Source organism: Neophocaena asiaeorientalis, unplaced genomic scaffold, assembly GCF_003031525.2.
Source record: "Neophocaena asiaeorientalis asiaeorientalis breed wild unplaced genomic scaffold, Neophocaena_asiaeorientalis_V1.1 scaffold327, whole genome shotgun sequence".
In the NCBI taxonomy this organism is placed as follows: domain Eukaryota; kingdom Metazoa; phylum Chordata; class Mammalia; order Artiodactyla; family Phocoenidae; genus Neophocaena; species Neophocaena asiaeorientalis.
In genome coordinates this window covers 714,572-735,943 of record NW_020174560.1, presented here as the reverse complement: position 1 = coordinate 735,943, position 21,372 = coordinate 714,572, and positions in this window count along the sequence as shown.

The following is a 21,372-nucleotide window of genomic DNA, read 5'->3' as shown; positions in this document are numbered from 1 at the left end:
TGTGTATTCTGTTGTTTTTGGATGGAGTGTCCTATAAATATCAATTAAGTCCATCTTGTTTAATGTATCATTTAAAGCTTGTGTTTCCTTATTTATTTTCATTTTGGATGATCTGTCCATTGGTGAAAGTGGAGTGTTAAAGTCCCCTACTATGATTGTGTTATTGTCGATTCCGCCTTTTATGGCTGTTAGTATTTGCCTTATGTATTGAGGTGCTCCTATGTTGGGTGCATAAATATTTACAATTCTTAAATCTTCTTCCCTTGATCATTATGTAGTGTCCTTTTTAGCTCTTGTAATAGTCTTTGTTTTAAAGTCTATTTTGTCTGATATGAGAATTGGTGCTCCAGCTTTCTTTTGATTTCCATTTGCATGGAATATCTTTTTCCAACCCCTCACTTTCTCTGTATATGTTCCTAGGTCTGAGGTGGGTCTCTTGTCGGCAGCATATATACATGTCTTGTTTTTGTATCCATTCAGCCAGTCTATGTCTTTTGGTTGGAGCATTTAACCCATTTATGTTTAAGGTAATTATCAATATGTATGTTAATATTCCCATTTTCTTAATTGTTTTGGGTTTGTTATTGGAGGTTTTTTTCTTCTCTTGTTTTTCCTTCCTAGAGAAGTTTCTTTAGCATTTGTTGTAAAGCTGGGTTGTTAGTACTGAATTCTCTTAGCTTTTACTTGTCTGTAAATCTTTTAATTTCTCCATCAAATCTGAATCAGTTCCTTGCTGGGTAGAGTAATCTTGGTTGTAGGTTTTTCTCCTTCATCACTTTAAATATGTCCTGCCACTCCCTTCTGGCTTGCAGGGTTTCTGATGAAAGATCAGCTGTTAACCTTATGGGAATTCCCTTGTGTGTTATTTGTTGTTTTTCCCTTGCTGCTTTTAATATTTTTTTCTTTGTATTTAATTTTTGATAGTTTGATTAATATGTGTCTTGGTTTGTTTCTCCTTGGCTTTTTCCTTTATGGGACTCTCTGTGCTTCCGGGACTTGATTAACTATTTCCTTTCCCATATTAGGGAAGTTTTCAACTATAATCTCTTCAAATATTTTCTTTTTCTCTTTTTCTTCTGGGATCTCTATAATTTGAATATTGGTGTGTTTAATATTGCCCCAGAGGTCTCTGAGACTCTCCTCAATTCTTTTCATTCTTTTTTCTTTATTCTGCTCTGTAGTACTTGTTTACATTATTTTATCTTCTAGGTCACTTATCCTTTCTTCTGCCTCAGTTATTCTACTATTGATCCCTTCTAGAGAATTTTTAATTTCATTTATTAGGTTGTTCATCACTATTTGTTTGCTCTTTAGTTCTTCTAGGTCCTTGTTAAACGTTTCTTGTATTTTGTCTATTTTATTTCCAAGATTTTGGATCATCTTTACTGTCATTATTCTGAATTCTTTATCAGGTAGACTTCCTATTTCCTCTTCATTTGTTAGGTCTGGTGGGTTTTTGCCTTGCTCCTTCATCTGCTGTGTGTTTCTCTGTCTTCTCATTTTGCTTAACTTACTGTGCTGTGGTCTCCTTTTCATAGGTTGCAGTTTCATAGTTCCTGTTGTTTTCGGGCTCTGTCCCCAGTGGCTAAGGTTGGTTCAGTGTGTTGTGTAGGCTTCCTGGTGGAGGGGACTAGTACCTGTGTTCTGGTGGATGAGGCTGGATCTTGTCTTTCTGGTGGGCAAGTTCATGTCTGGTGGTTTGTTTTGTGGTGTCTGTGGCCTTATTATGGTTTTAGGCAGCCTCTGTGCTAATGGATGGGTTTGTGTTCCTGTCTTGCTAGTTGTTTGGCATAGGGTGTCGAGCACTGTAGCTTGCTGGTATTTGAGTGAAGCTGGGTCTTGGCATTGAGATGGAGATCTCTGGGAGATTTTCACCATTTGATATTACGTGGAGCTGGGAGGTGTCTTGTGGACCAATGTCCTGAACTTGGCTCTCCCACCTCAGAGGCACAGCCCTGATGCCTCACTGGAGCACCAAGATCCTGTCATCTACATGGCTCAGAATAAAATGGATAAAAGAAGGAAAGAAAGAAGATAAAATAAAATAAAGTAAAATAAAAGTTATTAAAATAAAAAATTATTTTTAAAAAATTATTTTAAGTAATAAAAAAATTAAAAAAAGAAAGAAAGAAGAGAGCAAGCAAACCAAAAAACAAATCCACCAATGATAACAAGTGCTAAAAAGTATACTTGGAAAAAAAAAAGAAAAAGAAAGGACAGACAGAACTCTAGGAAAATGGTAAAAGCAAAGCTATACAGACAAAATCACACACAGAAGCATACACATACACACTCACAAAAAGAGAAAAAGGGGAAAAATATATATATTGTTCCTCCCAAAGTCCACCTCCTCAATTTGGGATGAGTTGTTGTCTATTCAGGTATTCCAGATATGCAGGATACATCAAGTTGATTGTGGAGATTTAATCCGCTGCTTCTGAGGCTTCTGGGAAAGATTTCCCTTTCTCTGTGTTTGCACAGCTCCCGGGGTTCAGCTTTGGATTTGGCCACGCCTCTGCATGTAGGTCACCTGAGGGCGTCTGTTCTTCACTCACACAGGACGGGGTTAAAGGAGCAGCTGATTCGGGGGCTCTGGCTCAATCAGGCCGTGGGACGGGAGGGGTGCGGAGTGTGGGGGTGAGCCTGCGGAGGTAGAAGCTGGCTTGATGTTGCACCAGTGTGAGGCGCGCTGTGTGTTCTCCCAGGGAAGTTGTCCCTGGATCACGGGACCCTGGCAGTGGCAGACTGCACAGGCTCCCGGGAGGGGAGGTGTGGATAGTAACCTGTGCTTGCACACAGGCTTCCTGGTGGCGGCGGCAGCAACAGCCTTAGCGTCTCATGCTCGTTTTTGGGGTCTGCGCTGATAGCAGCAGCTCACGCCCGTCTCTGGAGCTCCTTTAAGCGGTGGTCTTAATCCCCTCTCCTGGCGCACCAGGAAACAAAGAGGCAAGAAAAAGTCTCTTGCCTCTTCGGCAGGTCCAGACCTTTTCCTGGACTCCCTCCTGGCTAGCCAGGGTGCTCTAGCCCCCTTCAGGCTGTGTTCATGCAGCCAACCCCAGTCTTTTCCCTGGGATCCGACCTCCGAAGCCCGAGCCTCAGCTCCCAGCCCCCACCCATCCCGGCGGGTGAGCAGACAAGCCTCTAGTGCTGGTGAGTGCTGGTCGGCACTGATCCTCTGTGCAGGAATCTCTCCATTTTGCCCTCCACACCCCTGTTGCTGTGCTCTCCTCCGTGGCTCCGAAGCTCCCCCGTTTCGCCACCCACACTCTCCGCCCACGAAGGGCCTTCCTAGTGTGTGGAAACCTTTCCTTCTTCACAGCTCCCTCCCACTGGTGCAGGTCCTGTCCCTATTCTTTTGTCTCTGATTTTTCTTTGTTTTTTCTTTTTTCTTTTGCCCTACCCAGGTACGTGGGGAGTTTCTTGCCTTTTGGGAGGTCTGAGGTCTTCTGCCAGCATTCAGTAGGTGTTCTGCAGAAGTTATTCCACATGTAGATGTATTTCTGATATATTTGTGGGGAGGAAGGTGATCTCCACATCTTATTCTTCTACTATCTTGAAGCTCCCTAGTCTAATTTGCATTTGATAAATTTCAAAGTTACTGAAAAGATACCTCATAGAAGTGTATCTCTGTGAAGTTTTCAGCCGGTATAATGCACAAAGACAAACACAGGGTCACAAAAGTTCTCATGTACTCTAAATTGAAGTGTAGAATCAGACACACAGGAAGGTGAGTCAAGATTATCTCTGTCTTACATGGGTAATACAAGCCACTCAAATCCCTTCAGTTCTGTCTTTTTGAAGGTATTTGAGACCACAAGAGAGTTTGCCCAACCCCCTTTTCTTTTCCCCTTACCCATCACACATGGGCTCCATTATTCCGCATGCTTGCCTTCTTAAAGACTGATCAGATTAACAATGCACAGGCTTTCTCTGTTATCACTGGTGCCACCTTTATTGATACATATGATCATATTAATGTTCCCTTCATTGTTGGTCAAAGGAACAAATTGGCCCACCATTGAGAGGTGGTGATGTAAAAAGAAATTCAGATACATATAAATGTGCAATTTGATATACATGACTCAATCCACTTAGAAAGTGTATCTTTATGTTTCTGAGAAGTGGTAAATGTTTCTTTTTCTTTTTCTCCTGCAATATCTGTTGGCTTACGCTTGGCATCCTTCGTAATGCACATGTGTAGGAAATGAAAATTTCAATAGAGAAGGGAGAAAGGTGGGCAGGAGTAGGGAAGAAATGGGAAAGGCATTTAAAATGTTATCAATTTATGAATGCCAGTGTTTCATCTTGTTATACAAAAAAGTAAATGCATGTGTGAGTGTGTCTGTGTATACTGTCTTTGATTCACTTGCTCTTCTAATTAGGTGAATGCAAGATTATTTTTAAATTGTGTGTCACAGCCAAAAGCACAATTGATGTCTAAAGTACAGGCTTAGTTCTGTATGACTCCCTCTGTCCCTCTTCCTTCTTGCTCTCTGAAGCAAACACCCATTCTTCTGGAAGAATAGCTCCTCAGGGAGTAGGTTTAGTCCCTCTCTTCTATGTCCTTTGAGTACTTTGAGTCCTCTCAAATTGCTGCCTTTTTTAGGGCTTTGTATGAGTCCTCTAGGGATATGTAGATACAAACCAGATAAGTGCCCTTTCCAGGTCACCTCTTGGCCAGTTATTTGGTCTGATTGCTTTTGGTGCTGCACGTTGGGAGTTCTTGAATAGTTTGGCAACAAATTAAGGATGCAGAAGAGTTGTTTTTGGTAGGGGAAGAGGCAGGTACTACTCTTGACTCCTGCCTTAAAAAAACCCCTCCTGGTCCCCACAGGGAATGGTTGGTTGTAAACCTTGGCACCCTTAAATTTTTTCTTTTATATAGGGGTAGGCAACATCTGTGCTTTAAGCACTTTATAGAATAACTATAAAATAAAGGAGAGCCTAAAATTAATAAAATACATAATGTGGAGGCATAGCAGGCATATTAGAATGTGCCACCTTAATCCTCATGATGTCCTTATAACCTCATTTTACAGATCGGGGAGCTGAGGCACAAAAAGTTTAAGTACCTCATCCAAGTTCACACAGTAAGTTGCAGAGCTGGAATTTGATCTAAGAGTCAAATATTCACTACCCAAGAGAGAATCTTATAAGCCTGAAGCCAAAAAAGCAGTAAAAATAAACTGACATAAATACATAAATATTTAAAACCTGTATTCATCAAAAATTATAAACAAAATTGGAAATCAACAAACTGGAGAAAAATGCCATTGCACTGTATGGCAATATGTTTTGTAAAGGAGCAAAGTGCATTTTAATATTTGATTTGTACTGAAAAAGAGGAAGCTAAATTCTATTTCCTTTGCATATTTAGAAAATAAAAGAATCAACTTCTAATGATTAGAGTTAATATCATTTTAAAGGAATTAAATTTTGGTGGTTCTAGAGATTATGTAGGGAGACCCATAAGAAGATATAAAATACAGAAAGCTAGCATATTAGAATAAGGAGAGACTAAGGATATTAAATGAAGCCAGAAATTAAACAAAAAAAAATGCAGACCGTAGACTATTTTATCCTTGTAAACGGACTATGAACGGCCTTCTCAAAATATTTATATCATTACAGCAATGTCTTTCTAAAAGATGGTTCCCACACAGTCCCTGTATATAGCTGATAGCATCTCAACAGAATACAATTCCATAAATGCACATCTACCTTGTACAGGAATGAATATGAAAATACTTTTAGGTATAAGGTAAATGTAAAAAATCAGTAATAATTATAAACTACTCAACCATTTACAGAATGTAATGGATGAAAAAAAAAACCTTATTTCACAATTGCAACGAAGAAGATAAAAACCCAGCAATAATTTTAACTTAGATTACATGACATCTATATCAAGGAAATCTATAAACTCTACTGAGAGACGTTAAAAAAAGACTAAACTCTAACCAACATTGTAAATTAACTATGATTCGATAAAAAAGGGTTATAAAATAAATAAATAAATACTAAGAAAAAAAAGACTAAACTATGGCAAGTCATTCTAAATTAATAGATGGAAAGTTCCAATATGATAAAATAACATGTCAATAAATGTATCTGTTAAAATATAGTTCTCATTAAGGTGTGTGTGTATATATATACACACACCTTAATTCAACATTTTATCATATATACATAAGATTTTGGTAATTTGTCTAAGTGATTCTAAAGTTAAATTGAAGAATACATATATATCACTATCTGGGAGAGAATTTTATCAACCTAAAGCTAATAAAACAGTAAAAAAAATCAATTAATAAAAATACATATTTAAAACATATATACATAAAACATTTATAAACAAAATGGGAATATCAACAAACTGGAGAAAATATACCAAAAATATAATTGTGATAAATTGTAAAAATAGGCATTGAAGAAAAGGGAAGCTGGATCCACCAGTTCCAGTGCCTCACTGATTGAGGGTTGCCCTTGGGAAGGTTGAATCCATGGCACTTTGGGGCGACCGCAAGCTCCCATGAACCTGGAGAAAGTCTTCAAGCAGAAAAACAGAGATGTTGATGATGGAGATAGGAAGCTGTCAGCGTGTCTGGGAGCTGTCCATGTGACTGCAAGTGAACTCAGGGAGGGTGGAGGCAATATGGGGCAGGGGAAATTCAGCAGTATCTCTACAAAGGAGAAGTGTCTTGATTATAGAATTTAATGAAAAATGCTGGAGAAAAACTGTATGTATGGAGAACAATGACCATTATGTAAGAAAAGTGCATAGGTTAAAGACTGGAAGGAAGCATGGCAAAACATTAAAAGTGAATGTCTTGGATTCTAGAACTATCACCAAATTTCATTTATAATTGTAATAGCAATAATATAGAAATAAAGAGTTGTCATAATTATTGTTGTTGTTAATTTTGTTTCGTTTAGAGAAGACGTTGGCAAACTACAACTCAGTTTCTATTTTTTGCAAAAAGAGTTTTATTGGATGCATAGCCACACCCATTCATTTACATATTTTCTATGGCTGATTTTGCTATAACTAAAGAGTTGAGTGGTTGCCACAAAGACTGAAAACCTAATATATTTATTTTCTGAATTTTTACAGAAAAGTTTTGCTGATCCCTAGTTTAGAACAATATACTGAACTAATAAGATAATTTGAGCACAATTTGAGTATTTAGGGGGAAAGCAAATGGACAAGGCAGTAAAGTACTGTATTTATGTAATGCACATTGTGACATAAATTTAAGAAGTGCAAAGGTAGGGACATAATCTACTCATAATATCGTCTCAGGTAATAATCAAATTCAACTTTTCTATCCTATATTTTGGCTGTTAATCTTTTATAGCACAGACTGGGAAAATTTGAGAACATCAACCATTCCTCTTGAAAGAGTTCAATCAGTGCTTGAGTTTCAAATCAATACCATCTTGAAATTATGTGAAGATAGTGAAGTGGCCCACTAGCAAATTGCCTTTAAAATTGGGTTTGAAAAGCTTCAATTAAATGGCTTCATTAAGAAAAGTGAGACCCTAAATACCCAATAAAAGGGAGCAGGACTCCTTTGAGAAATGAGTAATTCCAGGACTGAGGCAGAGAAAATACAAGGTGAACCTAGGAATGTTTTAGTGCCTGAAAGTAAGAAAGTGTTCAAAAACTATTGAGAACATGTCAAGTGGATACAAGAGCTAAACTGATGTGTCTGGCTAAATTTGAGACAATTTAAGCATAAAAAATACTGATGGCAATGGAGTATAATACAAGTAAAAAAATACATGAACTTATAACAATACTAAAAAATGGGAAAGGGGGATGGGTGCTTTACTTCATAGAAGAATGCCAGCTAATACACGTGGAAGAAATGATAGTGTTAGAATATAACCATTTAGATACCACCAATATAATAATTCAGGCAAGGATCATCAAGGATGCTAAAATTACTTGGTGAAATAGGGAGCAACATATTTCATAGTCTCAAAATATCACCCTAGTGATTGCTTGTTAAATGACAGAGAAAGGGTACTTTCATAATGAAAAGATTGGACACTAATCTGACCTGAGTCAAATATTTAAACTTGGGCCCCCATTAATAGAACGAATGTGACTCAGGAATTTATACAACATCACCTATGCAGTATTCTTATCAAAAATGTTTACTCTGAATTTAATCATGAAGAATCAGGCAAATCTAGAATATGGGACATTGTACTAGTCAACTGACCTAAACTATTAGGAGATTGTTCTAGGTTGAAGGAAATTATTTTGGTTTAATAGGAACCAAATGCAATACATGTACTCTGGATTCTGGACAGGGGGAAAAACAGATATAAATGACATTTGGAAAAATTTGAAGATGAATTTTATATTAGACAACATTATTAAATCCATGTTAAATTTCTTGACATTGTAATAACATTGTGGTTATATAGGATAATGTTCTTGTTCATAGGAGATAGATGCTGAGGTATTTAGGGGTGAAGTGTCATGGTATTTGCTATGTACTGCACATAGTTCAGAAATGAGAGGGGAGTGCGAAAATGTAGCAAAAATGCTAACTAATATTTATTCAAAATTATCTTTATTTAAATTACTTTTTATTATTTAAATTGCATTTGTTTTGTTTTGTAATAACATTATTGCAAACATTTATCATGCAACTACTATGTCTAAAGACCTTTGCTAAATGTTAGATCACTAAGAGACATAAACCATATAATCCAGTTCTCAAGAAGGCATCTATTTACATGGCAAACATTTCGCAATTACTATATGTTAGATACTAAATAGATAACTCCAGAAATAGGTACTGGAAGAGTTCATAGGAGAAAGCAGTTTCTTGAGCTGAACTAATTTGATGCGCTACAAGTAATAAGTGAGTCCTGAAGGAAATACCTCCATTTACTATGCTGAAAACTCCAACTAAAACCTTATACTCACCTTTCATGGTAAAATCTCTGAAATCCAAATTCTGATGAGCTCACCCTTACAAAATTCCAAATGTATTGTTTTATTCCTAAAATCTTCTATCATACTTTCTCTGATCAAATATAGAAAGAATAAAAGTAAAGAGTGAGTTTTCTAATCCATTGGTGTCTGGATAACCCTCACAAATGGACTTATTTCCCACCTGGTAAGAGATATGCAGCAGGTTGTTCTGACACTTTGTTGGATCTTAGCAACATTTCCTCCCGTCTGTGCTTTCACTTTATCACGAGAGACTAGAAGCCTACAAACTACATTTCTCTGATTCCCTTGCCAGCTGGCTTCTAATTAGGTTCTTCCAATAGAAGACACTGAAGGCATATTGGAGGGCTGGAGAAAAGAAGTCAGTCCCCCTGGTTGATTCCTTAGACAAAAGAAGTCCAGGCTCTTGAGGTCCTGCTCAGGTAGAGTTCCACATGGTGCAGTGGCAGCAAAGACACAGCAGCCTCCACAGCATGGGGCTATCTGCTCTGGTTCTGGTAGGGGTGGCATGGCAGCTGTAGACACCAGTGCCTCAGTAGCATAGCCCTGTGGCCCAGTGTCTGTGATGATAATAGCTGAGTACGCCTTTGGACTTACAGCAGCATCAACAGAAGAACAGTGTCTTAGCTTTCTGCCAAGTAGCAGAAATGGGGTTCCAATAATGGCTGTGGATGCTCTGGCAACCTCAGTGACACAGCAGAGGCTTTGGGTACCACAATTTACCCTTTTGCTCCTTCAGTCCTATTAGAAAATGGAGGCTTCCTATCATTACCAATGTCTGAACAAACTAAACTTTTATTTTTCTCCTCTAGTCAGTCCAACACTTTGGAAATGCTGTATTAAATTCTCCCTACTTGGAATTCCCAGAGCCATTCCTGCTTCGTTTTTGTTTTGGACTGAACATTGACTGACACATCAGTGACTTTAAGGATTTGTGTATAATTGGGCTTCAGGACTTGGGGTCCTGGGAGCAGCAGATTTTAGGTTTAATCTAATACATTTTTCTTTATGACTGCCTCTTGGGTGTGTTTAAGAAACTTAAATTTGATTCACTTATTTAGATGGTTTCCTGATACATTTTCTGCTGATGGCAGCAAGAGCATGAGGTATCAGGAAAGCTTTGAAGCATGGGAGCAGCAGAAGTGGTGGTGGTTGGTTTTGCTGGATGATACCTGTATAACTTTGGGAATTACTCCTAACAATATGTATTTAGCACCTCCAAAGTGCCAATACTGAACTACATGACTTCACATGTTTTACCTCATTTTTCTTCCCTGATCCTGTGCCAAGAAACCCCTCAACTCCATAGTCTAATGAGTATTATCATTTCCTCCTTAGGAGAAAGATATTTTGGCCACCTGCATTAGGATATCTTGGGGTGCCTATTAACAATCAGGTTCCAGGAACTTACCCTACACTTACTAATCAATAATCTCTGTGAGTGGCACCTGGGTGTCCTAGGTGATTCTTATGCATCCCCAAATTTGAGAAGCACCATCAGAGAGAAGTAACTTGTTCAAGGTCAGAGTATTAGAGATAACATTTGAACTTGTTGGTCTGACTTGAAATCCCATGTTTCTCCCACTCACCCCACTTACATAGTCTCATCATCTAAGGAAAGGAATTGTTGAGCAAAGATGAGAGGTCACATGCTCTCAACTATTATATTAATGTTCTACATTTGATGAATATTTTGAGGTTCCAAGGTATTTTTTATCCAGCTTTCCCATTTAACAAAGCATAATATGGTTTGATTAAACAAAGACTTTTTCTTCAAATTTATTCCGAGCACTGTTTCATATTTCTCTTCTCTTGGCAAGTGATGAAACAACTCAAATTATCTATCATTAAATATATTATGAGAATATACCACATGTCAATTTACTACACTTACTGGTTATGAAATGGAGGGCAATTTACCTCTGTCTTCTTTATTTCTCCAACAACCTGCTTGTTATTTGTTGCTTTGACTTTTCTTCTAGTATCTCATCTAATTTAACAATCTTGATTCATTTCAATTCAGCAGGCATTTATTGATAGCTTATGTTTTTCACACTGTCTTAGGCCCTGTGGGAGATAAAGACTCTGCCCCCAATGGAGCATGTTCTCCAAAGCTCCTCTTGGCATGGCCTCATATCTATGCTATGCTGCTTTTGGAGTGAAATCAATAAAAATCACCCTTTCATCTTTAAAATTATCCAAATTGACAGCATATGGCTCAACTATTTCTCAATTAAGAGGTCATTGAGGGCTTCCCTGGTGACGCAGTGGTTAAGTATCCACCTGCCAATGCAGGGTATACAGGTTCGATCCCTGGTCTGGGAAGATCCCACATGCCAAAGAACAACTAAGCCCGTGTGACACAACTACTGAGCCTGTGCTCTAGAGTCCGTGATCCACAACTACTGAAGCCTGCGAGCTTAGAGCCCATGTTCTGCAACAAGAGAAGCCGCTGCAATGAGAAGCCCATGCACTGCAACGAAGAGTAACCCCTGCTCGCAGCAACTAAAGAAAGCCTGTGGGCAAAGAAGCAGCCAAAGAAAAAAGAGGTCAGTGAAAATGTCATAAAATATGCTAGGCAAGGAAGTTGAAGTCTCCAATGTTAAATGTAATTGATGTTGAAGATGTTGCAAAACCAATTCCTTCTTAAGACATATTTCCCAGGAGTGGGATCACAAGCTGATTCACTTGGCTTTCCAGTGTGTTAAGGTAAGCAGTCTTTTCAGAATCAGAAATTCCCATTTTAAAGGAAAGTCTCAGCTATTTGGGGTCTTTTGTGTTTCCATACAAGTTGTGAAATTTTTTGTTCTAGTTCTGTGAAAAATGCCAGTGGTAGTTTGATAGAGATTGCATTGAATCTGTAGATTGCTTTGGGTAGTAGAGTCATTTTCACAATGTTTATTCTTCCAATCCAAGAACATGGGATGTCTCTACATCTATTTGTATCATCTTTAATTTCTTTCATCAGTGTCTTATAATTTTCTGCGTACAGGTCTTTTGTCTCCTTAGGTTGGTTGAGAACGAAAAACGGAGCTGGAGGGTATGTATAACTGATTCACTTTGTTATGAAGCAGAAACTAACACACCATTGTAAAGCAATTATACCCCAATAAAGATGTTAAAAAAAAAATTGAGGGCTGTGCTTGATAGGAAACATTTTCAAAATGCAGGAACAAACTTATAAGACATTTAGTACACATTTCAACACACATTTATGGAATGTTCTTATGGGAGAGAATAAAAATAAAACCTGGTTTTAACTTACTATCAAGTTGCTTACCATCTAGATTTATACAAATATATACATAAATATTACCTAAAGCATTATTTTTAATGATCATAAATGAGGACATGTCCAAATAGTGATGATGATGATAAAGATGATGATGATGATAAATAAAATAAGGACAATGTATTTTTATATGGCTTTATAGCTTAAAGTGCTTTCACAAACATTTTCTCACTTAATCCTCACAATAATTGTATGAGACAAATATTCTTTAATTGAGATAACTGAGCATTGATGAATTAATTTGTCTGTGTTTCAGAGCTTTGAGGGGACAGAGCTAGGACAAAAATCCAGTTTATTCCAAGGTTAAATCTGGACAAATGATATGAGAGAGAGGTATGAACTGTCCTTTGGATTTTAAGGGACAGTTCTAAGAAAGAAATGGAGTCTATTTGTTCAGATTAAAGAGTTAGGCTTTTTAATTTGCCAAAGGATGTAGATACAAAGAAGTGATCTTGTTCTCTGGGCTTTTTATATCATCCAACAAATCATCCTACACTGCCTGTTAATAAACCAACATAAAATTCCTAACTCATATTCAAGTGTGATTGATGGTTGTGTGATTTTATGAAAACAATAAGTTAATATCATTAATTAGTCCATAATATCTCAACTGAGTCTACTAATTGGAAAATGAGCTTGGAAATGTTGGTCGAAAATAAATTATACCAATACAGTCATACAGTTTTGGACCTAGTTAAAAGAATTAAACATTTAAATCATTATATTTTCTAATTAAGCATCATCCTAGGACACCCTTAGAGAAAACACTGAAAGGAAGGAAATGCTGTTTGACTTTCAAGCCAATAGTATTTAAACTATGGCTAGGAAAGAGGGAGGGAGGGAAAGAGAGAGAGTGAGGGGAAGAGATAGAGGTAGATTGAGGAGGGGATGGAGGGAGAGGGAGAGAAGGAAAGAGAGAGAAAATGTTTAGCTTTTAAATTCATATTCCATGATACCTATGGTATAGATATTTAAGACTGAGTTTCTGGAGAAAACATACAAGTAAATAATAGTACCATGGCTTTTACTTTAAACTAGTAGAGAACTTCTGTAAAAATATCACAGAGAATAGATGGCATTTTTAATTGTCCCCTATGTTTAGCCTACCTGAAACAATAAAAGAATAAACCTCCCTTCACAATAAAATTAAGAAATAATTATAGGGCTTCCATGGTGGCGCAGTTGTTGAGAGTCCGCCTGCTGATGCAGGGGGCACAGGTTCATGCCCTGGCCTGGGAAGATCCCACATGCCATGAAGTGGCTAGGCCCATGAGCCATGGCAGCTAAGCCTGCATGTCTGGAGCCTGTGCTCCACAATGGTAAAAAAAAAAAAAAAAAAAAAAAAATCCTTATCAGATATATGGTGTGCAAACATTTTTCCCATTCTGTAAGTTGCCTTTTCATTTTGTTGATGGTTTCTTTTGCTGTGCAGAAGCTTTTAGTTTGATGCAGTCCCAATTGTTTATTTTTATTTTTGTTGCCTTTGCTTTTGGTGCCAAATCCAAAAACCATTGCCAAGACCAATGTAAAGTAGCTTACCATATGGTCTCTTCTAGGAATTTTATGGTTTTAGGTCTTAAAGTCCTTAATCCATTTCCAGTTAATTTTTGTGAATCGTATGAGATAGTGTCCAATTTAATTATTTTGCATGTGAATATCCAGTTTTCCCAGCACCACTTGTTGAAGAGACTATCCTATCTGCATTGATTATTCTTGGCTACCCTGTCAAATGTTATTTGAACATATATACATGGGTTTATTTTGAGGCTCTTGATTCCATTCCATTGGTCTATGTGTCTTTTTCTATGCCAGTACCATACTGTTTTGATTACTATAGCTTCATAATACAATTTGAAATTGGGAAGCTTGATATCTCTAGATTTGTCTTTCTCAAGATGGCTTTGGCTATTTGGGGTCTTTTCTTAAATTTATTTATTAAATAAATAATAAATTTATTTATTATTTATTTATTAAATAAATAATAAATTTATTTATTATTATGGGTCTTTGTTTCTGTGCGAGGGCTTTCTCTAGTTGTGGCAAGCGGGGGCCACTCTTCATTGCGGTGCACGGGCCTCTCACTATCGCGGCCTCTCTTTTTGTGGAGCACAGGCTCCAGACACGCAGGCTCAGTAGTTGTGGATCATGGGCATAGTTGCTATGCGGCATGTGGAATCCTCCCAGACCAGGGCCCAAACACATGTCCCCTACATTAGCAGGCAGATTCTCAACCACTGCACCACCAAGGAAGCCCCTGGGGTCTTTTATGATTCCACACAAATTTTAGGATTGTTTTTTCTATATCTGTGAAAAATGCCATTGGAATTATGATAGAAATTGCATTGAATCTATAGATGGCTTTGAGTAGTATGACATTTAAATAATATTTACTTTCTGATCCATGAGATTTTTTTCCATTTATTTGTGTTTTCTTCAATTTCTTTCCTCAGTGTTTCCTATAGTAAACTCAACTGATTTTTATATGTTGATTTTTTTATCTTGAAATTTTACTGAATTAGTTTCTTGGCTCTAACAGTTTTTTTGTGGAGTCTTTAGGACTTTCTATATGCAAGATCATGTCATCAGTAAACAGACAATTTTACTTGTTCCTTTTCAGTTTAAATGACTTTTACTTCTTTTTCTTTCCTAATTCCTCTGACTAGGACTTCCAGTACTATGTTGAATAGGAGTGGTGAGAGTAGACACCCTTTTCTTTTGATCTTAGATGAAAAGATTTCAACATTTTACCATTTAATATGATGTTAGCTGTGGGTTTGTCATACAATATATGGCCATTATTATGTAGAAGTACATTCCTTCCATATCCAATTTTTTGAGAATTTTTATCATGAAAGCATGTTGAATTTTGTCAAATTTATTTTCCTGCATCTATTGACATGATTATATGATTTTTGTCTTTCATTCTATTAATGTGGTGCATTATATTTATTGATTCATGTATGTTGAACCATCCTTGCATCCAAGGACAAATCCCCCTTAATAAACTCTTGAATTTGGCTTGCTAGTATTTTGTTGAGAATTTTTACATCTATATTCATCAGGGATATTGGCCTGTAGTTTTGTTTTCTTCTAGTATCCTTATCTGGCTTTGGTATCAGGGTAATGCTGGCCTTATAAAATAAGTTTGGGAGTTTCCCTCCTCTTCAGTTTTTGGAAACAGTTTGAGAAGGGTAAGTATTAATTCTTTAAGTTTCTGGTAGAATTCACCTGTGAGACCATCTGGTCCTGGACTTTTCTTTGTTCATATGCTCCTGAATTGATCCCATTAAAGGGCAGGGGTTGGGGGGACACATGATGTAGGAAAGAGAGGGTAACTGTAGAACTGAAGTTTTCAAAGAAGATAGAGGAGATTAGAGAAATTCAGATTACAAACAGAGGAGCTAGACTTTTCTGAAAGAAAAAAAGTTTAATTGAATTAATTATTGATTGTTTCTAGATGTTGGACTGAGATGCTACTTCAAGGCTGGGCCACATGGACTTGAGCTTCACCATCTGGCCTCTGTTCCCTCTCCCACTCACCTTGTGCTACTCTGCCCTCACCCCTTTGTCCATCTGGCCACACTGAGACATTCCTCATACCAGTTCACTACTCAGATGAGGCAAGTTATTTCCTGTTTTAGGGTTCATGTCCTCTGACAGGAACACCCCTTAACCAGCTTTACAAAAGGAAGCTTTCTTTAATCCTTCAGGCTACAGTTCAAATGTTACTTTCTCCAAGAGTACTTCATTGACCCCTCAACTGTCTCTCCATCTCATCACTTCCATCCTACCATCTTGTTTATTTCCTTTTTAGAATTTACCACAACAAGCTGAAGCTAATGTTTTTTGTTTGTATGTTTGTTTATTTATTAACTATCTTCACCAACTAGAATGTGAGCTTGAGGAAGGAAACTTGATGAATCTGTTTACTGCTCTACCCTGCAGTGTCTAATATATAGAAGATACGTATAGAAGTTAATAGATATTTGACAAACAAATAAATGGAAGAAAAACACATCCTTTGTGACACTTTGTAAAATCACTTTTGCTGGTTTCTCTTCTCCCATTTTCTTCCTTCTGTTACCACATTTTCAGTCTGGCTGATTTCTTCTATTCTGTTGTTGCTCATTATGGACATGTAGAAATTGATCTAGCAAAAATCAGACTCCACTCAAAATGCAGGAAATCGGGGGTCAGGGTGGACCCGAAGGGAGTTTGGAAGGGAGCTTGAACATGTTAATCAATTGACCCTCTTCATAGACTCATATTTTTTTAAACCTAAACAAAGGTAAAACATTCCTAAACACAGTGAGCTTGTCCTAAAAGCTCTAAAGAAAGTGTCTCTTACTAGGAATGAGGATGATCAGAGTGTGAGTTGGCCTAAGGAGAAGCAAGAAACACATCCTTAGGATCCCAGTTTCATACTATTAGAAATACATGCCATCTTTCCTTTTCTTGAGATAGTCTCTGATCCAAGATACATGAACTGGTGTGAGGCAGAGTAGAAGAGAGGGAGAAGCAGCAATCAGCTTTTTATTATAAGTCCCCTTCAGATTCAGCTGAACAGAGGTAAATAATACTAAACTACAAAGAAGGACTGGGAGCTTTGAATAATCTTCTTAACTCTAAAAGTGGGAATTCTGAAAACTGAGGAATGATATTTCCCTAAGAAAGAAGACACTGTTCTAAGCTCATCCCTGACCCCAACTGCTATTTTTAGCAAATAATAGGACCAGAGAGAAATGCTTACATTCAGGGATAAATAATAATCTACACATAAGATGGGAATATATCTCATTAGTAACAGGAAGGACTGACCAAAGCCAAGAGAAAAGAGAAAGAGATGAGGTAAAAAGATTTGATAGAAGGAGGGAATTCATCATTATCTTTAGATGATGTAGTGGGATGAATAATGACAACACTCTGTGTTACATTACTTGGCAAAAGGGACTTTGCAGACATGATTAAGTTAAGGATTATGAGATGCAGAGATTATATTAGATTACCCAGGTGGGCCTAAGTAATCACAAGGGTCCTTAAAAGAGGGATGCAATACAAGTAAGGAAAACATGTAAAGATGGAAGTAGAGATCAGAGAGGAAGAAAGATGCTATACTGTAGGCTTTGAAGATGGAGGAAAGGGCCATAAGCACGGAATGTAGGTGGCCTCTAGAAGCTGGAAAAGGCAAGGAAACAAATCCTTCCCTAGAGCCCTCAAAAGGAATGCAGCCCTGTGGGCTTCTGTGCTCCAGAACTGCTAAAATTTGTGTTGCTTTAAGCCACTAAGTTTATGGTAATTGGTTACAGGGGCAATAAGAAACTAATACAGATGATGTGTTTATAAACCTGGAAAGCCCAAGATGATTAATTTTCAGACTCTCTTAGAGGTGAAAAAGTTCATTAAAATATTTCTACTTATAAATCAATGTGCAGAAATCAATAGCTTTTCTATATACCAACAGTAGCCACTTAGAAAATATAATGAAAGAACAGATCTGATTTACTACATCCACAGGGGGGAAAAAAAAATGTTCCTTGAAATAAACAGTCTAGAAATGGGATACCTCAGTGGTTCTTAATCTTGGCTGCATATTATTATAATCTGGGAGAATTAAAAAATCCTCATGTTCAGATTGTACCCCAGACAAAGTAAATCAGAATTTCTAGGGGAGAGCCTTGATATTGATATGTTCTTAAAAGCTCACCAGAGATTTCAATGTGTAGCCAGATTTAAGAACCATTGGTAAACTGTATTTTGGGTTGGGGGTAGGGGTTGCCTCGAGTTATAGTCAATTAGGATAGAATAGTCAAGCCCACACTTGAGGATTGAGCATCTGGACTGAGATGCTGATCATAGCAATAAAAGGAAATGAATTCAATAGGTGCTTTGCAGGCAACACTGAAAGGACTTGGCAACAAATTCAATGTGGAAAATGAAGAAGAAGGCTAATTCAATGATTATTCAAAGGCTTCACAATGGGCAGAACTTTATGTCGCTAATTCAAACAACTATGTAGGGGGATAGATGTCCATATTGAAGGAAGAAAACATGCTGACATGTGGAAACTGAAGCGATGGTGAGGAAAACACGTGCATTCCTTAAGCAACTGACAATAGGCATTTGAGATCTCAGGGAAATTGGCAAACCTAGAGAAAAAATTTGGGCATCACTATCTCAGACATGAAACAGCAAGAGAGAGAGAAAAACAGCTTCACAGGAAAGCCTGTAAGAAAAGAAAGAGGAAACATAACCAAAAGAGAAAAATGAGTAGAAATAATAGAAGGTATGCTACTGCTACATAGAAGTGCTGTAACTAAAAGGAAATATGATTTTGGAAAAAGGTGTTTTTCAGGTTCAAAAATTAAAATAAATTTTAAAAAAGAAAGGAGGCTAAAGAAAGTCCTTTGGATCCACCACTAGCAAAGCTACAAGTTAAGTGACATTAAGAATAGATGAGAATGTGAAATCTATCTACTGAAATTACAAAGCATATTTGGAAATATTGATGATTTTAGCCAATCGAATCTAAGTTAAGAGAAATGGATGCTCCTTCCTAATTGACCAATTAAATTCAATAAATATGTACTGAGCATAAAACACAGTGCTTAGTGCTATGGAAAATACTGAATTTTGAAAGCATCATTCATGATGCCATAAAGCGCTTATATTTTGGAATGCGATATTTCAGTTGCTTTGATGGATATTTTGGTGGCTTTGTAGGTCACTAGTCACTTTGAATAAATGTCAGTGGGAAAGTGCTGGCATGTGCCAAAAGCCCAAATGAAATAAAAATTCTGTCTCATCTGTTACATCCTAAAACTACCTCAAGACATGCAATGTTTATTTTCTCTGAAGTAACAACTTTTTTGACCATAGTTTAAAAATGCAGTTTTAGTATTTCTGAAGATGTTTTCTGTGGGCATGTCTAACAAATTTACACTCTTGGCAGATAAGATTAGGGCTAGAAAGATTAGATGACTTGGCTAAGATCAAGTAGCATTTGGGAAGAGAAAGATCAGATTCCCAGACCTTTTAACTGGCCTAAAATGGTTCTTATATTTTGGTAATACATAAAGAAATACATAATATTCAGAGACCCCATCCCAATTTATAATGGTCCTAACCCAGTAAAAGTTTACTTTTTCTCACGAGAAAGCCAAACGTAGGTATGCTTTGTCAGTAGGAGTCTGACTTCCCTGTTGATGACTCAGGGACCCAGGCTCCTTCCAAATTGTGACTTCCCCCATTCTGCAGGTCCTATGGTCATGCTATCTTCTGTATTCAGTTGATGGAAGGGGAAGCAGAGTGGTAAGTAGACACACACATTTCTAGAAAGCCTTGCTTGGAAAGTGATATAAATCAATTCTTACCACATTCCTTTGATGATAATTACTTACATGGACACAACTTGATGCAAGGTGGGCTTTGTGAGAGAATGGATTTTAAGAATAAAGGGCAGTCTCTCCCATACATTACAAATGAGACTTTAAAAATCAATAATTTAATTCAACATTTTAATAATACTTCTGAGTCAACACATCTAGAAGCTAGTTGCTAAGGGAGATCACTGCATGATCACTAAGCCCCACTGGTTGTTTGGTTTAATTTAAAAAATATAATGAAACCTGATTTTTTTTTTAGTGGCACTTCTAGCCTAGTATCTAATTTATTGATATGCACAATTACTCACTGTTTGAATATAGTATACAAACATAGTAACATAAATTCTGCAAGTGTCATACCACTACTGTAATTACTTGTCATGTTCTCACCTTTCCCTTGGCCTGTCAATGCTTTTTTTTTTTTTTTTACATCTTTATTGGAGTATAATTGCTTTACAATGGTGTGTTAGTTTCTGCTTTATAACAAAGTGAATCATTACTTGCTTTAGGTGCAAGGTTAAGTTGTTTATTCAAGATGTTTCCTGTTTCTTAAGGTACGATTGTATTGCTATAAACTTCCCTCTTAGAACTGCTTTTGCTGCATCCCGTAGGTTTTGGATCATTGTGTCTCCATTGTCATTTGTTTCTAGGTATTTTTTGATTTCCTGTTTGATTTCTTCAGTGATCACTTCGTTATTAAATAATGTATTGTTTAGCCTCCATGTGTTTGTATTTTTTTACAGACCTTTTCCTGTAATTGACATCTAGTGTCATAGCATTGTTGTCAGAAAAGATACTTGATACAATTTCTTAAATTTACCAATGCTTGATTTGTGACCCAACATATGATCTATCCTGGAGAATGTTCCATGAGCACTTGAGAAAAATGTGTATTCTCTTGTTTTTGGATGGAATGTCCTATAAATATCAATTAAGTGCATCTTGTTAAATGTATCATTTAAAGCTTGTGTGTCCTTATTTATTTTCGTTTTGTATGATCTGTCCATTGCTGAAAGTGGGGTGTTAAAGTCCCCTATTATGAATGTGTTACTGTCGATTTCCCCTTTTATGGCTGTTAGTATTTGCCTTATGTATTGAGGTGCTCCTATGTTGGGTGCATAAATATTTACAATTGTTATATCTTCTTCTTGGATAGATCCCTTGATCATTATGTAGTGTCCTTCTTAGTCTCTTCTAATAGTCTTTATTTTAAAGTCTATTTTTTCTGATATGAGAATTGCTACTCCAGCTTTCTTTTGTTTTCCATTTGCATGGGATATCTCTTTCCATCCCCTTACTTTCACTCTGTATGTGTCTCTAGGTCTGAAGTGGGTCTCTTGTAGACAGCATATATATGGGTCTTTTTTTTGTATCCATTCAGCCAATCTGTGTCTTTTGGTGGGAGCATTTAGTCCATTTACATTTAAGGTAATTATTGATATGTATGTTCCTATTCCCATTTTCTTAATTCTTTTGGTTTTTATTGGAGGTCTTTTCCTTCTCTTGTGTTTCTTGCCTAGAGAAGTTCCTTCAGCATTTGTTATAAAGCTGGTTTGGTGGTGCTGAACTCTCTCAGCTTTTGCTTGTCTGTAAAGGTTTTAATATCTCCATCAAATTGGAACGAGATCCTTGCTGGGTAGAGTAATCTTCGTTGCAGTTTCTTCTCCTTCATCACTTTAAATATGTCCTGTCAGTCCCTTCTGGCTTGCAGAGTTTCTGAAGTT